General features: G+C 56.5%; 2 long non-coding RNA genes across 2 annotated transcripts; one reads left to right on the top strand and one right to left on the bottom strand.

Moving 5' to 3' along the window:
- The first annotated feature begins 8479 nt into the window (after window positions 1-8479).
- On the top strand, window positions 8480-11714 carry LOC118178572. Its single transcript, XR_004756200.1, has 3 exons — window positions 8480-8817; window positions 10379-10525; window positions 10611-11714. It is a non-coding gene; the product is annotated as an uncharacterized LOC118178572 (long non-coding RNA).
- A 3273-nt stretch (window positions 11715-14987) lies between these two features.
- On the bottom strand, window positions 14988-16172 carry LOC118178574. The gene is made up of 2 exons (XR_004756202.1): window positions 15521-16172; window positions 14988-15320 (listed from the first exon to the last, which is right to left on the bottom strand). It is a non-coding gene; the product is annotated as an uncharacterized LOC118178574 (long non-coding RNA).
- Between the last annotated feature and the right edge of the window lie 2744 nt (window positions 16173-18916).

Below are 18916 nucleotides of genomic sequence, written 5' to 3'. Positions count from 1 at the left end.
AGCCCAAGGCTGGGAAGCTGAAGGACAACGCTGCCTCTGGAGCACAACCAGTGACCAAGACACGTGTGTGGTGGGCAAGACGTCAGCCAGGTGAGATCCTTCCCCCTGGGCACCGTGGGGGTCTGAGTGGAGGTGGGCAGATAGGCCAGGGTTGTGCCAGGGGGTGCAGCCCCTTGCCCACCCCCCAGCTCTTCCATGGGGCTGGGGCTGTGCACCGGGCTGCTGGGCATGGCCACGGGCACCCCCACTTCTGATGGGCTCCCGGGACCCAACAGGGTCAGGGCAGGTGGAGGGATGGAGATGGGAGAGGCCAGGCCTCTGGGGAGGCTAAAACCCTCTTAGGGGGGCTGATGCCAGGCATGGAGGAGCAACAGCTCCTGGCTGAGCAGAAACGTGGTGGGGAGCAGGAAGGAGGGTTCACTTCTGCTGTCCCCACGAGGAACTGAAACCTTTTGCGAAGAGAGAACAGGGAAGGGATCCAAATGTCACCTCCCCACCACTGCCACCAGTGGCCTGATGCTCCCCACATCTCCACGAGTTGCTCATCCCAGGTGGAGCCGTCGCTAGCACTGCTGCTTGTTGGGAGCTGCCTGTGATCTCCTGAGCACAGCTGCTCCTCGCAGCAAGGCTTGGATTCGGGCGCGCTTGGCACGAGTCCCCTCCTGGCCGGCGTTCCTTGGCTCATGGCCCCTCTAGGTACAAACCCAGCACGAGCCAAGCAGGAGGAGGGCGACAAGGGATGGGGAAGGGGTCTGGCACATCCTTACACCCCCTGCTTTCCCTTCACAAATAGCTCCCTGCCCCCAAACTCCCTGAGCATTTTTGACACTTTCTTTATTTTTGAAGCAAAGAACAGAAGGGGGGGGAAGGCAGGTGGAGCGGGGAGGGGGCACGCAGCAGGGCCTGCAGGCCAGGACATGGCAGGGAGGGAAAATGGGCAGAAAGCCCCAGTCTGGGGGGGGTCTGTGACAGCATTGCTGGCCTCGGGGCTGGGATCAGCTGGCGGGTTCACTTAAAGGAATTTTAATCAGCCGAAGATGGTGCTGTCAATAAAAACAAGCAAGAGGCTCTATGGTGCCATGCCAGCGTGATGGGCGCATTACTTTTAATCTCGGGAAGAAGGCTGGGAGCAGCGTGCGGCCGGGCAGCGGCTGCTGGGGTGCTGGCCGAGGGGCTCCCCCTGCCCCCCGAGCCCAGAACCTGCTGGGGCCCCATTGCAGCGGGAGGGGGCTGGGGGTGCTGCAGGGCAAGGCGAGGGGTTGCAAAGGCAGCGAGGGGCTGAGGGCCCAGCCTGGGGCAAAGCCCAGGAGAGGGGAGCGTGGGCTGAGCCTCGTGGCTGTGAGCTGATAAACGGGGCTGAGCATCGCCAGAGCTTCGTGCTGCTGCCCTGTCCCTGTGACAGGGCTGGAGGTGGTGGAGCCTATTCAGAGCCAATGTCCTTAATCATCACTGGGGGAAAGCTCTAAGAGCCCACCAAAAAAAAAAAGAATGACCTAAAATGTTCTTTTTTCCCTCCTCCCTACTTGCACTCCTGTAACACTGCTGAGAGAGCAGACGGATCACAGGGAGAGCGTTGGGAGGCGATGCCTGGGGACGGCAGGGTGTCCAGGTGCCAGTTCCCCTCCCTGAGCCAGCAGCAAGGAACCCTGTAGCAAGTTCTCCTGTCCCCAGAAGTGGATGCCTGGATTATTTATTTATTTGTTTGTTTGTTTGTTTGTTTGTTTTAACTGGGAAAATGATTTTTCCTGCTCTGGGCAGTGCAAGGGGGGAACTTTCCACTACAATGCCCTGTTTATCACCCACCTTAAATCCACCCACTGTGAGCTGAGGATGGCATTTCTGCCCCTTCTCTGGTTCCGAGTGAAAGCAAAGGATTAAAGCGCCTTCCCCTAGGCCCTGGGAATGCTGGCTGTTTCTCCGTGCCAGGGACAAAAACAAATGTACAAATGCAGTTCCCCCTGAAACAGCAACTCTACAGCCAGTTGCTGCATTGGATGAGTGTCCTCAGTGCTGTTGGATGTGGGCTCATCCTGCTGCTCTGTGCTTTGGGAGCCTTTTGTTTAGAAGGCAGAGCTAATTGGGGTTAGCAGGGTGCTTGTGATGCGTGCAGGGGTGTTGCAGGCTGCAGTGGCTTTGGAGGCAAAGGGCAGCATCTGGGGCATAGCTGAGGATGTCGGGAAACCTGGATTCACTCACAGCTTTCAGCCACGTTTCTGTGGTGCTGAGCAAGCAGGCTTGTGCCTCAGTTTCCTCATCTGGGTGTTACTTCCCAGGGAATGGCGTACTGCTGCGAGAAAGCCTTTAAAAAAGAGAGGTGTTTGTGTATTCTGCAAAAAGATGTTCTCGGAGTCAGCTGAGGACAGCCTCGACTAACTGCAGAGAGGAGAGCACGCTCTTCTTTGCCTATTACGGTCCCAGTAGTGCTGGGCTGACGTGCAGCTCGGGTGCAGTGAGGGCACTGGCAACGTCCTCAGCCCCAGTGTCCCCATCCCCAAGGTTTCCATTTGCTTGACCCCAACATCTTTTTTGCAAAGTGATGATTCGAGTGAGAAGGGAAAGCACTGTGCCAGGCTGCCATTCACCAAGGCCACCCCCACCCCCCAGCCCACCCCGAAGCCCCTTGCTGGGGACAGGTGGCTGCATGCCACAGCCCACATTTGTGCTACATGTTGAGCCTGGCATGTCAATTAATGCATTGCACTCCCAGCTGGCTTGGGACCGAGGGCAACCTTGTTTTCTTGCCTTTGCCCCTGGAAAGGGGCATTTTGGAGAGGTGAAACAACCCCCCACAGACCCATGTGGTGCAGAGCCTCCCATCTCCTGTTGAGCCTTCTGTTCCATCCCTCGAGCAGGGACATGCTTCCCCTGCTGCAGCAAGGGTTGAGACCCCTCCATCACCTCCCCCATCTCCCTTTTTTTAGCTGATTCATGAAATTTCCACACTGGCAGTGCCGTGTTGCTTTAAGCTGTTTACGCGAGCTCAGGAGGCGACAGTGTGCGGGGTATTTTTAGCTCGCCGGGTAGCAGAGCGGGATTAAAATGCAGTCAGTGTTACAGACGCTGGGGCTGAATCAGTATTCCTGCACAAGCCTCTCTGTGCCAGCATCTTCCATTGAGTGTCTGAAAAGCCCGAGTTTCCATGGAGACCCAGCTCCAGGGCAACCCGTTTCCTTGTAAAAAAGCAGCAGGTAGGGAGCGGGCACAAGGCACGGCCAAGCTCCAGCTCCAGAAGGCAAATGGTGGCTCTAAGTCCTGATCCCTTCTCATCTGGGATGCAGAGAGGAGGCCATTAGGCTGCAAAATGGTATTAAAAGGTGGATGGGTGCAAGCCAGGCTTTTCATCCCTTCCCATCCCTCTGCTATGTGTTTTTCTGGGGTTGGATGTGCTTTTTGGGGGGATTTGCAAAGTTGGTGGTGGCTGGCAGAAGCTCTTGGTGTGGGGAGAGGGAGTGATGTGGTGCCCGGGGGAAGATGGGTCTGGGTTTGCCCTGCTGGAATGGTGGAGATTTGTCCCCCACCTCCAGCAGTTTGTGTTAAATGAGTTAAATTAGCAAATTATCTTCCTATGTAGAATGAGCTGAAACCCAACGAAGCTGCTTGGGACCACGTGTAGCTGCCCCAACAGAAGCAGAAACCATGCAGTAAAAGCGTGGCGATAAAAGCACACAACAAAGCCCAGGGCTTGGAGTGGCCAGCCCCATCACCAGCTCCTTGCGCGGGGCTGCTGGGTCCGCAGGGGCAGACAAGCGGTGGTGTGAACGCGGTCTGGGCAGCGCGGGCACGGATCCGGCGCTCCCGGTGAGCTTCGGTGCCGGTGGGCTTCGTGGAGGTGGAGCAGAGACCTCGCAGCAAGGCCTCAGGCAGACCCAAGGTAGCAGCCCCCTCAGCCGCCACGGCCTCTGAGGCACGGTTTGGTGTTTTGTTTTTTAAACCAGTCGAGAATAGCCATGGAGGAACAAAGTTGCTCGGTGTTCAAAGCGGAGTTTGTGCTTTCCCATCTTTCACCTAGGAAAAAAACGAAATCCTGTCTGCAGAAAAACGTCTTCAGTTTTTCAAAGCCTTTTTCAATAAAAGGCAAATAGGTGTTTAAAACCTCATGTCCTTGAAATAAAATCCAAGTTGAGAACTTGTATCAAAAAAATGATTTTTTACAGCAGCATTTTTTCAGCCTGATTTATTAACATTTTTGCCCAGACAGAACATTTTCTGTGGATCGGTTTCTTTTGATCTAGAAACAGTTGCAATTGGCTTTTTTTTTTTTTTTTTTTTTTTTTTTTTTTTTTTTAAATTGAAAACCACTTCCATTTTCATTAATAGCTGTTCTGCCATCCCTAGGCTGCACTCAGCATGCCTGAAACAACTCCTGTCCAATGGGTTATTCTCCAGCACTGGAAGCAACAGACACGATGGGCTCTTATCTATGCTCATGGCATACTTAGACAGACTTGCTACTGTGCGGGCTCTGTTCAGAAAATGGTGTGTTTTCCTTTTTCCGGGTAGTAAAATGGAATAAGTCATATTTCAACTCAGCTCCTTGAGTTTGTGTGGTCCTGGAGATTTTCTGTGCCCATGGAGTCAAGGGGATGCTACTAGAGGTACGCTAGCAGCTGAGGCTCTTGCTTCAGCTCTTGTCACTTTTCTTTTTATTTTTCTTTTTCCTACTGTTTGCCATTGGTTGGTAGAGGACCCCCATGATGTTGTTGGGGTTGGGGTTCAGCCGGGCAGAAAGGTGACACCCTGCTGGGTGCTGGGGTACAGCGCCACAAGGAGTCCTCTGTGTCCCTGGGGTCGGGGCTGTGTGATCAGGCTGTACTCTTCCCCCTGCCAGATGATCATGGTGACAACAGCCTTTTCTGAATGCCCATCTCGAGGATGTAAATGAACACATGTAAATGAATTGTCTCTTACCACCGCCGCCCGGCCAGGCCCTCTCCGTCATTAGTCTTTTGTTTCTTCCTGGGGTGAGCTATTCTTCATCTTCGCTTTCTGCTCACAGAAAAAGATATTTGCTCAACAGCTGGCAGGAAAATAATAACATTTTTTTTAAAAAAGCAACACTCCAGATATCTATTGACACTAATATTTCTGTAACGCCTAAATTCTCCATCATGCAGAGAATCTGGGGGAAGAGGGGGACGCCGCAGCGATGGGAGGCAGGGATGGTTGGGCAGGGCATGGGATGGGGAGTATCAGAGAGCTGCAGGCTTGAGGCCCTCTGGGAACTGCTGCTCTGCAGCACGGCGTCGTGCTCTCCTCGTACAGGGGGACCACGGGAGGCTTGGCCAGGGGAAGAAGGGAGAACCCCAAGAGCACCTTGCAGTAAGGATGCTATGGTTACTTCCAGCTGGGTAAATACCGCCTCCCTCTCTCCAGTTTGCAAGCAAAGGGGAAGTCAACCATGTCCGAGCAGCTTTGGAAGGCTGCAGCAGCGTCTCGCAGGGCTGGTGCCGGCATCGTCCCCTTTAAATGCTGCAAATTGTCTCGCTGAGCCCCTTCGCAGTGCAGACCTCCTGTTCCCTCTCCGTGGGACCCCAGTGCTCCAGCCTCTGCTTTGCATTTATAGCTGCCGGTTGCAGCTCTTTGTTATTTTCTGATGTTAATTTAAAAAAAGCAGCTGACACTATCTCACTGTTCACGGAAGGAAACTATTTAGGGACACAACCAGTGGGTTTTGGAAAACTTACCATAATGGGAGAGCTGCAGTTCCTTCCAGCCTCACATCTGCCCTGCTTCGCCTGCCAGCTCACCCGGGGCCCTGCTGAACGGGGCGATGCTAATTGGACGTTAACGGCTCTGAAAATACCGCTGCCAATTTCTGAGCAGAATAACTGGGAGTCAGCTGGAGCCGGGGGCTCTTCGTGCTCCCCAGGCCTTTGTCCCTCTCAGAGAAGGACGTCACATTCCTGTAACCGGTTTAAACGTGTCCTCAGTGCTGACTGGTGAGCCAAAAGCCAGCGTGTGCTGCTGGGCTTGGCAGGGCTGGGTCTGGGGGAATAAATGGGCTTTAAGAGTCTGGGCTGAACTGGAGCAACCCCTGCAGAGCAGATGTGGGAAGCAATTAGGGAGAGGCTGGGGGAGACGGACAAGTCCTCCCTGGTCTTAGTGGTGGCTTTGATGGGAAAACCTGCTGGTCCTGCGTGGCAGAATGAGGGTTCCTGCACAGAAAATGTTGGGTATAAATGGAGGATGGATGGTGAGGCCCCCCCTGATGTCCCCCATCCTCTGCTAAAGCCCTGGTCGTGGGGCTGCTGCTCGGCTTGCAGGCAGTGTCCACTGTCCCATGATTGCAGTTCATAATTTGGGGCTTCTAAATTTGTCTCTTTTTGGTTGGGAGGTGTAGAGAGGAAGGTGTATGGTGGGGAAGGAGGACAGGGAGAGTTTCTCCCTCTGGCTCCATTGTCTCCCCACACTTCCTTGCTGCTTTTGTGCTCCAGGTGTCCAGACAGCAGAAGAAAACTCTCTGTGACTCCCCTACCTCCCCAGCAGGTACCTTCCCGTCCACCCTACCCCACGTTCCACCTCCATGCCCCATTGCTAATTGCATCTCAGGAGCTTCCCAAAGACTGTTTTCTGTTTTCTTCCCTGCGGAGGATGCAGGTGGATGGGTTTCTCCTGGCCTGATTGAAATTCGGATCAGCGGCAGTGAGGCAGCCTTGCTGGCTACCAGCCCCGCTCCTCACCGCCCGCAGCCACCGTTCAGAGCAGCTGCTCTGCACAGAGCCGACACCGAGCCGCTTCCCCAGACCCCCACAGCCTCGACTGAGCGACCCGCCAGGGCTGGGGGCGGGGGCTAATTAGGGTAATGGTGGAGAAAAGTGCTGGGGGGAGATGGGAGTAATTCAGCCACATTTGGCACAAGCCCCTTGCACCCAAGGCAGGCTCATGGTCACAGGTGGGAGGGCAGCAAGGGGCTGCAAACCTCCAGCCCTGGCTTCTGCCATCGATGCACTTTTTAGCCGAGGGCACTCATTTAACTCCCAGACTCAGCTTTTAAATCCCAAATCAAGGCTGCCAGCCCTTCAGACCATGCTCTGCCACCTCCAGAAGGCTGCACTGGCTTTTTCCTTGGATTATTATTATTTTTGTGGCTAGAAGAGAACCATTGTGTTCAGCCACTTTGACTTCCTGCATTAGACAGGCCATGAAATGCTGCGTGGTGCTAAGCTTTATTATTAGCGTTTATTACTGTGGAGGGAACGAGCGCAGAAAGCACAACTCCATGGGTGGGTAGCTTTTTAAAGCAATCACCTACGGCCATGCAACCTGTTATGAAAACTCTCTGCATAACCGAGATGGATTTGTTATGTGCATAGGGGATGTGGGTAATTATAGGAAAATCTCCGTCTCTTGACAGATAAGATCCTGCCGTGTTTGTTCTGGAAATTACGGGGGTTGGTGCAATTGTTGTGGGTGTTTTCCCCCTCTCAGGGTCGCAGGAGGGGATGGCGGTGGTCGACGATGCTGGCCTGGAACAGGGCTAACTGCCTGGCTCTCCCAGTGGGCGAAGGGAGCCGTGCTGGGTTAATACCCAGGTAGGAAACGGCAGTGCTGAACACCAAATGCTCGATGACAGCTTTGCTGATTATCCTCCGTGTTCTCCTGTGGGCCCTGGCAATGCTATCAGCTCAGATCTGCCTCCCCACCCCAGCTGGCCCTTGTGGCCGAGCGGAGCTGGGATGTTTCAGCCCTGGCAGGACCTCGCCGTGAAAGGGGCTCAGGGGGACGAGATGGGACCTGCGTGGCTGAAGCTTGAGCAGGCTTTGGCTGGGGTGGAAGACTCTGAGATGGGGAAGAGCTGGGAGCACAAAGAAGCCTCAGGCAGAGGCAGAGCTTGAAGGGGAGTTTTGGAAGGGATTCGTGGGTGTGTTGCCCGTTGGGCTGACCCCAAGGAACAGAACAGGTGAAGGAAGGGATTTAGCCTGGTGCAGCATAGGGGCTGCAGTCCCTTGGGTCTCTGTCCATCCCTTCTTCCTCTCAACAGCCTCCCCACCACAGCTGGTTCATCCTTAAATCTGCCTGCTTGGTCTCTATCCCCACTGCTGCAGGACAGTTTCTGTCCCTACAATCCTTGGGGCACAAGCTCTGGGTGGCCGTGCTACCCCCTCTAACCACCCTCATGCCTGCTGCCAGCCAAACCAACCCCCCCAGGTGAAGATCTCCAGGGTCTCTGTAATCCAAACTGAGCTGCAAAAGGGCTTGGGGATGTTGACTTTTGCTGCACCTGGATTTTTCTTCTTCCTCCCGCACAATGAAGCTCAGGGAGGATGACAGGACCCAAGGAGCCTTTGGGGCTGGATCCTGGCACTGGGGGCCTTACCTGCTGCTGAAGAAAGGTTGCATGGGGAGGGGGAGGGAAGGGAGAACAGCCTGAACTCATCAAGGCATTCACAGCCTGGCTTCCCTCCTCTCTGATTTTGTTTAAATTAAGCCATCTGCCCACATTAAATGGTAAATTATCTCAGCTGCTGCCTGTCTCCCTGTGGGGAAAGCGGCCGGAGGAGGAGGAGGAGGAGGAGGAGGAGGGGAGAGAAGGGGGGATAAAGGCTGCAGATCTGCCCCCCCAGCTGGGACCTGGGGTGTGTGAGGCTCTTGTGGAGGTTTGTGCCACCTCCCATTCCGTGTGCTGGAGGTCAGCCCCTGGCAATCTGGAGCCGGTCACCTTGGTGTGGTCACAGCCCTGCTCCACTGCCCTTGGCGGAGGGGTAGGAATTGGTCCTTAATCCATCTGATGGAGGAGAGTGAGCTGCAGCACGACCGCCCTCAGCTCGCGTCCTTGGGAGTCCTTCTCTGGGTGGCAGCACAGCGCCTGCCTGAGCGGTGAGCTGAGAGCCCTCGCCGTGAATCTTTGGCTTGGAGTGATGAGGGCATCCAGCGGACCGGGACGGAGGCAGCAGGGCTGCCAAGGGGGATGACCAAGACAGGACCTGGTTTGGGTCAGCTTGTATGCTTGTTTTTTTGCAAGCAGTGCTCGCAAAGGGATGGCTTTTCACCATGTTGTTGAGCTGGGCAAGACCCTTCTGGTTCTCAGGGGAGGTCTGCAGAGATGAAGCCTCTCTGGGTGCTGAGGTGCTGGGTGGGCTCCACCTCCCCTTGGGCAGCTTGGAGCCAGTCTCACACCCTGCAGTGGGGCTGCAGTGATGGATATGGCTTTAAACCAGTCCCCTCTGCTCCTGCCCATGCTGGGTGGTGGCAATGTCACCTCCCAGCGATGTGCATGTCTGCCACCTCCCCACAATGTGGTGCACAGTGCTGTGTCAGCACCCCAAGAAGAGCCACCCTCGCCATGCAGCTGGTTGGATGCAGAAAGGACGTAGCTTTCCATGCCAGCTCCTCGCTGAGACCCAGCTCTCGTCATCGCCGTACTGTGGTGTGCGGCCTGTCTTTGAGCAGGTCCCCGGGGTGGTGCTGGGGACGTGGGTGGTTGGGCACAGCTCGCCGTGAGCCACCCTCTGCCCCCAGCACCCTGCAGGGGCCCTTTGCAGGAGGAGGGGAGCATTTGAAGAGGAGGGCTGAGTGTGGGAGGTGTGGGAGATCACCAGTGCTTGGAAAAGGATTGGGGTGACAGAGGTGGGCAAGAAGGAAAAGTAATGTGAGGCAGAGGGGACAGTGAGGGCTCCGAACCGCCCTGTTTTACAGCCTATACATACTTGGGTTTTCCTTCAGGAGCCAGAGACAGAATGCTGGGGGATGCTGGTACTTCAGGGAGGGACCTCCCTGCTCTGCAGAGCCCCAGCTGAGGTTGTGTCTCTAGCACTGCTCTGGGTTGTTCCCACAGAGTGCCTGTGTCCTGCAGAGCTTCTCTATCCCACCATGCCCCCAAATGCTGCTGTTAAGCAACAGCAACCTCTGATTCCCCTGAAATGTAAAGGGTGACAGCATCATGCACAATATTTTGCTGTCCCTCACTTAAAACTGAGTAAACAGGGAGAAAATTGTCCCCTTCACTCTGTCTTTCCATTGCTCGGCCTCCTGCAGCAACGCTGTTGAAGCTCAGCCGGAGCCAGGCCGAGGCAGCGCAGGTCTGCTCTGCGTGCCCAGGTCTGGCTTGCAGGAGCTCGGGGTGTCCTGGACCTGCACCAAGAGCATCTGGAAGCAATTCTGCCACAGAAGCTCTTGGCAGGCAGCTGCAGCCGTGCTGGCCAGTCTGTGGGCATGGCCCGGGGATGTCCCAGCCTCAGCAGCACTGGGGCTGCCTAGCTCTCGGCAGTGGGGAGGCAGTGGCTAGGTCTGGTGTGCAGGTCACGGCACAAGACTCTTCTCACTTGGTGTAATGCATGGTGAAGCTGTAGGGTCTCCTCATTGCAGTGGTCTCCCGGGGTCAGGCTCCCCCTCCAAGAGGTGTTTTGGGGCATCTCAGCTCATTTGTACTTGTCACCAGGTCTGCTGGGTTGTATGTAGTATGTGGGTGCTGCTGAGCTCCTAAGAGAGAAGGATCCTGGATCCGTCCTGTGCTGAAATGTGGACGCAACCGTTTGTGAAGCATCTCCAAGACTGAAAGCACAAGAGGGCTTTCAAAGGACCTGTAGTAAGAAGTGGGCCATGCAGTTTCCCCTGTTCACAGCTATGTCCCACCTCCCAGCCATTATTATTATTACTATTATTTTTTCCAGCAAGCAGACAAATATTTGCAGCAGCTCAAGTCTGCCTTTGACTGAGGTGTGAGAAACAACTGCAGTGCCAAACTCCTGAATGTGGTGCAAGCACCCAGGGAGGAACAGGCTGCACCAGCTCACGCAATGTAGCTTGCGATGAATGCACCGAGAGTGTCAGCAGCGGTTATTGCATCTCGGCAGAGTGATGGTAACCTGATTACTGGCAGCCTCTGCCCCGGGGTCATTAAACACCAGGGAAAAGCAACTAGAGTCTCATAAAGCTTTCTGGAGAGATTTGGATCAAAATCTAAGCTCTGAGTGTCCTTGGGCTGTGAGATGTCTGTTCCCATGTCCATGCTCCTCCACCTGCCTTGCGGGATGGTTTGGAGGAGTCTGTGTGGGAAGTCCAGGCTGGACCCCAATGGTTAAATCTCACTGCTGAAATGCAGGCTTCAGAACGGGGCTGCTCACCCAGGATGGTGCAGACAGGGGTTAAATCCTGCTTCAGGCCTGGGGAGTTTGATTCCCTCCCTGCTTTACTACCTGCTCTTGTCTGCCTTTCCCACAGGGAGCCTGGTCAGTCTGCGCCTCGCAGACTGGGGGCACCTGGAAGTGCCTGAGCAGCAGGGGAACTGCTGGAGGAAAGCAAATGGCAGGCTCCGCGTGAGGAAGTCTGGGAGGGAAGACAGCAATGGAGAGTCACTGCGAGAGAGCAGAGGAGCGTTTCTCCCTTTTCTGCTGGAAGCCATCAGGCAATGCTGCTGCTTCCACTAAACCCACCCAAAGGAGTCAGGCAAATGTCTAAGAAATGCACAAACCGAAACAGTCGGGGTGAGGGGAGGGAGGGGTAGAGCTCAGTGCTGGAGTTAACGGCCTGTGAACAGAACTGGTGGCACGGGCCATGGGCAGAGCCTGAAGGGCAAATCACACCTGCAGGGAAGATGAACGAGCGTTTGCCTGCGATGAACAAGGGCAGGAGGATGGGGCAGGGCGCTGCCATGGGGCTGAAAGGGTTAAATAGTTTCTTGGCTTTTTCACTCATTTGTGTGCCTCTCCTGGCAGCACTTAGGTGTAATAAATCCACATGTGTGTGTGTGCACACCCAGTGCCCTTCCCTGAGGGCTGCCTCAGAAAATAACCTCTTCCAGCTGCGGGGCCGGGTGATTACCCGCAGGTGTCCGAGGGGGGAGCCCCGGCTCGGAGCAGGAAAAGGCTCGGGCCAGGCGGGGAGAAGGGAGAAGGTCGGCGGTGGGGCTGCAGGGCTGCAGGCAGGGCTGCGAGCGGGTCTCGCGCTGAGCGGTTGCGATTCCTCTCCTCTGAGCTCGGAGAGGGGCCGAAAGCCTCTTGCGTGCCTGGGCAGGGCTGCAGAGGGGTTCTTCACCCTGGTTGCTCTGGGCTGGACCGGCCCCGGGTGCTGTTCTCCCTCCGCTCTGTCTGCTCTTTGTCGGACTGGCTTTTGTCTGCAGTCAGCCAGGCTCCTCGTCGCCCAGACAGGAGAGATGAAAATGAGCTCTCATCCTCTGCGGAGGAGAGGATCAGGGAGAGAGACGGAGGAAAAGTGAGGGAAATTAAGCAGAAATAGCTGCAGGGGTCATTTAAAAATATCCCCACGACTCCCTTAAATATATATTTAGCAAGAATTCATAGTCCATGGCTGAGGGAGCTCCAGGCACCAAATGTACAGAACGGTTTTTGATGAAGACCCATGGGATCCAGTGCGGGTTGGAAGGACGGAGGCTGCTGGGCTGGAGGAGGGGGAGACGTGGGGCAGGGGTGGTGAGGTGGCTCCCAGCCACCTCCCCGTGCCCGTCAACTGCCTCGATCAGCATGCCACATGCTGGTCCTTTGGGGCTTCCAAAACAAGGTCATCTTCCTTCAAGGTCCATCAGCAGGCCAAATCCAGCACACCTGCTGGGCAACCACCCAGTCCATCGCGGTTTTTCTCCCCCAGGAGTAATTCTGCCTGGGTGAGAGCTGCCCATCTTTGCTCCTTGGGCCACAGCGGCTGGGAATGGCCACAGAGGTACAGGGCTGAGCCTGGCCCTTCTGGAAGGGAACCAAAGGAGCTGCTGGTGGACCAGGAGGGGTGGACATGCACGGGATTGAAATGGTCCTGAAATGCCTTCGAGGAGAGAGAAGTGCTCGGCATGGTTCCCCCAGGAGGACGGTGTGAAGCTGCTGTAGGGCTGATGCTCTGGGACAGCCGGGAGCAGCACACTGTGCTTTGCTTCTGCTTGCCCACTGGCTCTGAGATCCCCAAGTGTTTTTCAGCCCCTAGTGCTTCAGGTGTAGGAAGGTCCCCTTGTTCCTAGGAGCATCTTGGGCTGAAGGAAGGATACAATCCCAGGGCTGCATGATCTGCCAGAGTCCATGAATTATTCACTGCTCCTCCAAGTTGCAGAGGATCCCGTTATGCTGTGCAGAAGGGTCTCCTTGAGCAGCAAAGCCTTGCCCACAGCTGCCAGCTTGGAAACCCAAGGGTTGGAGGGAACTCACCTCGCACCTTCCTTCCCGAGGGCCAGCACTGCTCCAATAGCAAAGTCAGGCAGGCTTTTGGCTTCGTGGCTCTGCCTGAAGGTTGGTGGGTGTCTCCTTGCAGCCCTGCTTCATGGATTGTCTCCTGCCTGAGTTCCCACCCTATTCAGATTGTAACTGCTCCGTGATGACAAATGGGGCTGCCAGCCTCTGATTGATTTTAATTGCCATCTTCCCTTCCCGCTAGCAGTGCAGAGGCACAACAAACCTGGGCTGGAGTGCCTGAACTGGGAGGTGCTGGGGGCATTTTGGTGATTTTGGGGGAACTATCTCGGTTGGAGAATCCTCTTTCCGCACCTGTCTAGCGCAGGAAAAGCCCTCTCTGAACACCCAAAGCATGGGAAAAGCGAGGCACAGGAGGTGCTTAGGAGGAGGTGGGAACCAGTGCCTGGGTGACAGCGAAGAGAAACCAGCGTCAGGCTGCCCGTGTGTAGCAAGGGCTGGGGAAGGAGGATAAATGCAAACAAAGTCTGCATTTTGTGGTGTCCTCAGACCGGAGGGCTCCCTGGCACTTTCTGGCCTCCTTGCCTGCCGCATGGGCGATGCCTTTCAGCACAACACCATTTTTGCTTGGGAAGGTGTCAGAGGGAGGAACATTTTGTGAAGATTTGGTGTTTTCAACTGTAGGCCTGCAGACAGAGGTGCCCTGAAAGGACAGGCTGTGCTGGAGGAGAGGACATGCTGCTCGGCACGCTGCTCTCCACTCCCACCCGTGGAGCATGGCGCGGGGAAGATATGACACAGGGCACCCTGGAGACTGTAGAGAGGGGTGACTTCTGCATGTGTGTGGCAGCGTTTGGCACCACAGAGGATGAGGTAAGGATGCTTACGAGGGTGGAGGAGAGGTGCAAGGTGCCTGGGTGCAGGCTGGCTCATGGGGCCATCTCCGTGGTCCCCCCATGCAGGTGCTGGGCTCTGCAAGCTGCTGCTCAGCTCATCCCTTCCCAGCTGCTTGTGCAAAGGGTTGAGAACTACCTTCTGCCACAGGCTGCGTCTGTGCTCTGACCCCACTGGGACAGCAGGGAAAGGCCACAGGTCCCAGCAGCTCGGAGCAGGGCTGGCTTTCCACAGCATCCCTTTGCACTGCTTCTCCTTCTACAGCAAGCCACTCATCCCACAAGCACCTCACACTTGGTGACACTGTAGCTCGCAGCAGGGGTGGTGCCCCCCCCATATGTCCCCTGTCCCTACCCAAGAGGAGTCCTCCCCTGCCCAAATTCCCAAAAGGCTCCTGACTGCCCTGGCTGAGACTGAGCCAGATCTCTGGTGTTTGGGGCATTTTGGGGCCCCGTGATGATGTGAAGTCCTCCTCGTCTGGAGCTGCCACCTGTTTGCTGTCTGCCCAGCAGAACACAGCTCGTGCAAGGCTGCTGCGGTGCTGGCTCCTTGTGTCACGGCGTGGCAGCGTGTCACCGTGCAGTGACATGGCCATGGCTGGAGCGGAGGATCCAGTGCTTAAAGATGCCGGGAGAGTGATGAGTCTCCTCTCTTGGCGTGAGCGCAGGTGCATCGAGTTCTGCTGGGATGGGTACCCAACATCTGGTGCCTCCATCCCATATGGACATTGCTGTCCAGAGGGGGGGTGTCCCCAGCATGTCCCTGAGGAGGGCAGCTGGGGACAGGGAAGGGCAGGAGGCCAAGAGCACAGAGGAGCCCCAGCTGCTCGAGACTTTGTAATGCTGAACGCCTGTGACGGGTGTCCTCTGGGCACTGGGCTTCGGTGCAGGATGTGGCCCTGGCTCCCTGATGCTACCTGAATCCTCTCTCTGCTTTGGGTTTTTTTTCTTCACTTTCCATTAATCTCCGATTATTAGGTGGAAAGTGAACAATTACTGTGCTAATGGCTCCATAAATTCCTTCATTACTTATTAAACCCGTGCATTTCCTCGCGCAGCGGAGGAAAACCACTGAAATAGGGTGCGGAGGGACGGGGAGCGGATCCTGCCGGCAATTCCTGGGCTGCCGCTGCCCTCTGCCGGCAGCGGGGCTGCGCTGGGGGGCTGCGGGGTGCCCAGGGACGCCCGAAGATGCCGTAGGTCTGCGGCATGCAGGGGGGCACCTTGCCTGGGGAGCTGCTGCCAAAGCTGTCCTCGGAGGCGGCGAGGTGGTGCCGAGCTGGGCTGAAGCACGGGGAAGTGGGTTTGGCTCTAGCTGGGCAGTTACCAAGTGCTCCTGACTGATTTTGGAGCTGAGCTGCACTGGGAGGAGAGCAGGGGGAGGAAAATCAGGCAATGAGGGACCAGTCCCCACGGGGACCATTCCCACACCAGCACAAACCAGGAGTAAAGCCCAGGCCAATTCCTCAGGGCTGAGATGTTCACGGACTGTCACCCCTTGGCGCAACAGGAGAACCGAGCCAAGAGCTGGGGCAGGTTGAGGGGTCTTGAACTCACCCCCATCTCCACACTGGCTCCCCAGGAGGCTGCAAGCAAACCCCTGGCACCTCTTTTTGAGCTGCAGGAAGGAGCCCCCTCTCTCCTGGCTTTCCTCGAGGTGCTGGGAGCTGCTTTGCAGTTTGCTGCCAAACCTCACTATGATCCTGCAGGGTGGACGTTCTCCAGCTTTTTTCTGCTGGCGAAGGCAGAGATCATCGCGAGAACTGCAGCGACTGCGCGGGGGAAGCTTTTGCCTCCCTGTTGTGGTGTTGAGGGTCAGGGTGCAAGCCAGCTCGCTCCTGTGCTGGCAGCCTGGCTCCTGGGAGGGCTCTTGTAGCCTCACCTAAGTGAAGCTAATGCATTTTGACATCTCTAACGGCCAGCTGGGATGCAAGTGCATCTCCAGGAAGAAAGGCAGCTTGTCTGAATGCAAACCTGCCAGCAAGCAGTCACCTCCCCAGCTGAGATGCTCGCAAGTCTTCGGCCCATGTCAGTCAGGCTGTGGGGCTCAGCATCCTGATGGGAGCCCTCCTTGCCTCTCCTCCATCAGGCTCACCGGCTCCTCTGCCGTCATCTCCACCAGGCTCTAAGAAGGAGCCGCATGCTTAAACTCCAGAGAAAGGTTTCTGCAGAAAACAGCAAGTTTCTCTGGTTCTGCAACACCCAAGTATCCTCCAGGATGAGCCCAGCTCGACAGAGGGGCCTCAATGCCCAACTCCCACTGACACCAAATGTAATTAGACGTCTCTAGGCCAGGGGCTCCAGGGCCATCTGGCTCCTTAATTATTCATACACGTAAATAAACAGAGTGCTTGTTATCTAGCCTGGGCCTGGGGAGCGATTCCTGTTTATTCAGGACCATTTCTTGGGTCTGTCCATCGTGCTTTTCTCCAGAGCTCATTTTGGGTGCTGCGCTGCCTTTCCCCGCTGCCAAAACCCTCTCCCAAATGCACCAGTGCTGCCAAACTGCACGTTAGATCTGCATCTGCTGCTGGCTGACACAGAGGTGGAAAAACTCTGGAGATGTCTGTGCTTGGAAGGAGCAGGTCTGGAGGACAGAAATCAGATGAAATGCCTGTCAGGAGAGCCTGTCCCTTCAGCGATGTGGCCCAGTGCTCCTCCAAGGTGTCTCTTAAACCGTGACTCATCAGCGGTGGAATTTTAATTTGGGTTTCGCTAGCAACCTGAGGCACCACAAGGAAACAGTTCGAACCTCGGCAGACAGAAGTCTCTATCGCTAGTTGTTTAAAGTGATGCATTTCCTCTCCAGCCTGTGGAGCTGTGCTGGGTTTTACCAGATGTAGCCTCAAAGGTGCAGCTGAAATATGGCAATATAAGATTTTCCCCATATTTTTTATCGTGACTGGCCAAGGAGTGCTTCCTCTGCTCTGACAGACGCCATGGGATGCACGGGAGAGGTACTGGCAGGGAGGGTACCTGCATGGAACCTGGGTGTCTGTTCCTAAACAAGGTGATGCTTCTTTTTATTTCCAACTGGGATGTTTTGTTTCCCAAAGCATGCTGTGCCAGGCAAGGTCTCTTTCCTGAGGCAATCCCACCCTAGGCGCCAGAACCCTTTCCAGCAATGCTGGCCTTGGAAGTGAGGCATTTCTGTAAAATGGTAACACCCTCACAGAACAGCGATCTTCCTATTGGAAAAAAGTGGCTGTGTTTTATCCTTCCCATGTGTCTCCCCAGGAAAGCAGCACGGATCAGACGAGCAGCGGTTGCGCTAAGCCTGTCTGCCAGGCTCCTGCACCATTCTCCGTGTCTCGCTCACCCACTGCTCTTCTGTGCCCGCGGTGCTGCCCCTCCCTCACATACCTTTGTATCATCTCGTCCGACCCACACCCACACAACCCTGTCTGTCTCCCATATGCTCTACAGTAATTATATCCACGTGAGCTATCTCCTGTGTCATTGTGGGTCTGTCTCCAGTGCGCCTGTTAGGTTAACTCAGTGTTGTTACATAGGAGGAACTTGTTTTCTAAAGCTCAACATAAATTTCAAACACAATTTCTATCGCTCCTAGGTCTGTATTTAGGTATCAGCTATTTACCCACCATTCAAAACCCACCCACGGTTTCAGGAGCCTCCGCGTACCATCTCTGTCAGGAGATGACAGGGAGAAATGCAGCCTAATGGTCTGCTATTAAAAAACCTGATTCAATTCTCCCTCTGTTAGATTAAGACGTTCCTGGGGAGAGATCTTATTTCCACGGGTGACACAGAGCTGCAGGGACATTTAGGGACATTTAGAGCAAGGGAACATTGTGCTTTCTGCTCTCATTTCAAACCACTTACAGTGATTATAAAACACGGCTCGGGGGGGCCGTAGCCTTGCTGGGTTAAACCAAGTTCCTCCCACTGCAGCGTGCTCGTGGGGCTCTTTTCCTCGGATCCGTCTGCATTTCACGGCGCGGGTTTGGTGGCAGCAGAAGGGGCGATTCTCCAGCACAGCGCAGGGCACGCTCAGCGGGGGCTGACCTGCGGGGCGCACAGGCCGCGGTCAGGGCCCGTCGCCGCGGCGTTCCCACCCTTTGGGGCCTTTCTCTCTCCCACCCCGCGGTCGGCGGGGGGGTGGCACAGAGGGGCCCGCCCCAGCCGCGAGGATCAGCGATGCCGCTGCCCCGGGGGCTGCGTGCCCCCGGCCCTGCCCGCTCCCAGCGGCTCCGGGCCCCAGCAGAGCGCCGAAGCCGGAGCCTGCCCTCAGCTGCCTCCTGCTGCGGGCCAGAGAGGCGGGCGCGGCGGGGGGGACGGGACACGGCCCCAGCGCGCTCCGCCGGGCCTCAGGCGGGCAGCGCGGCACCAGGCCCGCGGGGGAGGCGAGGCAGTGACGGGCGGCCGTGGCTGCCCGCCGGCCTGACCACCGCCTGGCTGCCCCGCCGGCCCGACCACCGGCCCGACCACCGGCCCTGCCGCCTGGCTGCCCCGCCGGCCCGACCACCGGCCCGCCCGCCCGCCTGCCCCTGGCGGCCCGGGCGCGTTCCGAGCCCCCGGAGCCGCCCCGCCCGGCGCCAGCCGCGCCCTCCTGCCGGGATCCCGCCCTCCTCCGCGCAAAGACCAATCGGAGGCAGAAAGCGCGTGACTGACCGCCGCTATAGCCTATCCGCGAGCTATCCGGCTGCGACCAATGGGATGCCGGAGGAGGTTTTCTCGCCCAATGGTAAACGAAGGGCGGGGCGCGAGCAGCAGCCCGCGCTTCTTTAGGAGCGGCAGAGCGTTCGGCCAATCAGAGCAGCGCGGGCTCGTTCAGCGGAGGCCAATGGGGAAAAGGGGCGGGTAAAGCGGTGCTCGCGAGAACTTGAGAGGGACGATGGGAACCCGCGTCTGGGCGAGTGGACCAATGGGGAGTGGTGGGGCGGGGCCTCGGCGGGACCGCTGCAACTGGCAGGTTCGAAAACCAATCAGAAG

Source organism: Oxyura jamaicensis, chromosome 26 (assembly GCF_011077185.1).
Source record: "Oxyura jamaicensis isolate SHBP4307 breed ruddy duck chromosome 26, BPBGC_Ojam_1.0, whole genome shotgun sequence".
Classification (NCBI taxonomy): Eukaryota; Metazoa; Chordata; class Aves; order Anseriformes; family Anatidae; genus Oxyura; species Oxyura jamaicensis.
This window is presented reverse-complemented; position numbering and strand designations above follow the sequence as displayed.